Source organism: Bos indicus x Bos taurus, chromosome 23, assembly GCF_003369695.1.
Source record: "Bos indicus x Bos taurus breed Angus x Brahman F1 hybrid chromosome 23, Bos_hybrid_MaternalHap_v2.0, whole genome shotgun sequence".
Classification (NCBI taxonomy): Eukaryota; Metazoa; Chordata; class Mammalia; order Artiodactyla; family Bovidae; genus Bos; species Bos indicus x Bos taurus.
In genome coordinates this window covers 26,818,145-26,821,256 of record NC_040098.1, presented here as the reverse complement: position 1 = coordinate 26,821,256, position 3,112 = coordinate 26,818,145, and the positions used below count along the sequence as shown (strand labels likewise).

The window sequence follows — 3,112 nt, the reverse complement described above, 5'->3', positions numbered from 1 at the left end:
CCTTTATCCTGTTCACCCTTATCTGAAAAATAAAAGAAAGAAACAACCAGTCAAACCAAATGAAGGCACAATGTAAGGAAAAGAAGACAATAATTTAATTTCCTTCCGTTATTTATTCACTTAGTCAAGTGATAACACTTGTCTAAGAATTAGAACCTAATGTACCAAAGGCCATGTACCTAATGAGAAGCAATGCTGTTTTAAGTTCCCTCATCCTTTTCTGCAAAGGAATTACCACATGAAAACTTCCTTTGGGAAAAACTGAATCAATATTTGGTTTTGAATTGGGCTTTCCAGCTTTTTTTAAAGCCCATAACAAGTGAAAACATGCTCAAATATATGAAATAGGTACTACAAATGTGATTAAAAGGTATATAATGAAAGTATTCCTTTATCAGAAATTTGATCTGTGACTGTATTCATATTAAACCTGCTAAATGTCTTAAAAATATATGTTCCCGAGTTCTGTCCAGTCTGTAAATCAAGAGGTAATCGAAAAATGTCACTAGAACAGGAAGATGTTATGCTTTGAAATTTGAAGTGCTTTATGAACAAAAATGGCAACCCACTCCAGTGTTCTTGCCTGGAGAATCCCAGGGACGGGGGAGCCTGGTGGGCTGCCATCTATGGGGTCGCACAGAGGCGGACATGACTGAAATGACTTAGCAGCAGCAGCAGCATGAACAAAAATTTTGGAATCATCCTAGGACAACAGCTTTCCTTGTCATTCACATAAAAAGTCCTAAAAATTGAGATATATCATTTATCAATTTTCCTCAAGATACAACCTCCTTGTTTAATTATTGAAAAGGCATTGCAGTTTGCAGAAATAATAACTGCATGAATAAAAATAGAAAAGAATAAAGAATACTATATGGGAAGATGACAGGGAAATATAAAATAAACCTAAAACTGGAACATTTGAGTATTCAAGAACAGTAAACGAGTGAACTCTTTCCCATACTTACCTAGTGGATTACATAGAGTTTATAAGATGTTTAAAGGGACAGTGGAAGGAGAAACTTCATTATCAAATTGAGAGTTTTCTCATTTCTTAAGACTGGAAAAGTATTAATAGTTTAGTAAAGGCCCCTTGATTTTGGATACTTATAAAGCTTCTAAATTATCTGACATTTCTCAGAAAACATATAGAGAATGGCAAGCATTTGCTGGTTAGTTCAATCCCTTCATCTCAGAAAATCATGATACAAATATGACAAGTCTCAGAGAGACAGACAAAACCAGTGTTACAGAAGGAAAGGGAAAAAAGATGCTATGAGCAATGATGGAATGTAGGGAAACAACAGTGGAAGGAATGAAATAAGATAGAGGATCACATCCAAAAATTGGATAGAGAAGAATGGATAGCCAGGTGAAAAGTGAGCCAGTGGATAATGTCATGAGAAAAGGGAAGGAAATATTCAAGACAACATGGAAGAAGACACTGGAAGAATTACTGGAGTGAAGAGTTGTTAGAAACTTACCAAGTTTTTTCAGAAGATCACCTGGAAATAAAATGAAAAGTTTCATGTAAATACTATGGAAAACAAACATCAAGAAAAATAAAATATTTTGAAGAGTCCAAAAGTAATGTTAACACTATCTAGATGCATTTAAACACATTCCCATATGTACATGGTGAACACAAAATAAACTCACCAATAGTGGCCGACATCTCCTCTGTTTTATCCAGAGATCATTCAATTTTTAAAAAAGAAAGAAAGAATAAAAAGGGAAAAACAATTTTAAATGCAGAGATTTTTAGAAATATTAATGCAAGCAGTTACATTTTCAAAGTTTTGTATGCTTTTTTATTTGGGCTCTTATTAGTCACTATTCTTCTCTAACAAGTTTCTTGAGGGCTACTAAAACTGTACAAGCTGTTCTCAGTTTTCTTTTAGCTCTGTTGTATGACAGCCATAAACACTGAATCCAGGATCTTGAGCCACTGCTCCCAGCAGAAAATGAATTAGTTTCCTGGGTGCCTCTATTCACAACATCTTCATTAACCAATTAAGATATTACCAGGTTTTAGGTGTTTGTATTTCAATTAATGCCTTAATGAAGTTCATCTTAATTAAATCACATGACAGGAAGGAAATGATATAATCAATTTAAATGGAGTTCTAAATCACATGACTAGTACACATGTTGTAAAACTTTCACATCAGTCACTGAAAATGCCAATAATTTAGAGATATATGATTAATTAAAATTTCATGCCTGAAAGGAGTTTTATTATAGCTGAAAACACAGGACAAATCTCAGAGTTATAATGGTAGAAGCAGAATGAAAATAAAGCTGTCAAATTTCAGTCAGAGAAACTAGACGGTGAGAAAAAACATGAAAATATGAATATGTTTGATAAACAAATGTTTATCTAAACTTTGACTAGACCTAGAGGACTTGGGATTTTTCCCTTCAAATTTATTGATATCATAAAAAGGGAAAGATCTTAAAACACATCCAAAATGAAACTACCAGGGCAGGAAAGGAGAAGAGCAAATATTTGAAAATTTTTCATGCTTTACACTATGGCACAGTCTGACTTGCATTTTCTAAGAATTGGCACCATTCTCAGAAAAGACTTAATGGCCATCTCAAAAATCAGAGGAAAGCTTTTTAACTTTTATTCACCCCTTGGTGCCAAAGAAATAATACTGAAAAAGACACTATAGTAGGAGGCAGAACCTCCTCTGGGATAAACAATACCTATCACGGGTACTGCATTGCTTTCCAGTTTTTTCAGAATCAGTTGCCTACACAGCTTATAAGAAAGCTATTTAAGAAGTTATTAGGAAGCAAAAAATGTGTTCATTGTCTCAAGCTCTATGTGTACCAGGTGTTACATGAAGCCTGCTAAAATACTTTAAAGTAATCCCTACATTTCACTTCCTCTGTAAAAAAAAAAAAAAAGAAAAGAAGTGTTATTGAGAAGGAGAATGTCAAGCTTTCAGTAATTCTATAAGTATAGTAGGGTGAAAAATCCACAAGCATTTGGGTACATTCTCATGGGAAGATGACAGGAATGTGGAGTGCTTCTATAGTTTGCTCCAAGTTTCAAAGAAGTACTTTTAGAAATGGGAGCAAAGTTTTCTAAGGACATCTTGCC

At 33.9% G+C, this 3,112-nt stretch overlaps 1 long non-coding RNA gene across 1 annotated transcript; it reads right to left on the bottom strand.

Annotated features, from left to right (window-relative positions):
* Positions 1-2,151, bottom strand: LOC113882088. Its single transcript, XR_003508280.1, has 3 exons — positions 1,660-2,151; positions 1,485-1,505; positions 1-22 (listed from the first exon to the last, which is right to left on the bottom strand). It is a non-coding gene; the product is annotated as an uncharacterized LOC113882088 (long non-coding RNA).
* Between the last annotated feature and the right edge of the window lie 961 nt (positions 2,152-3,112).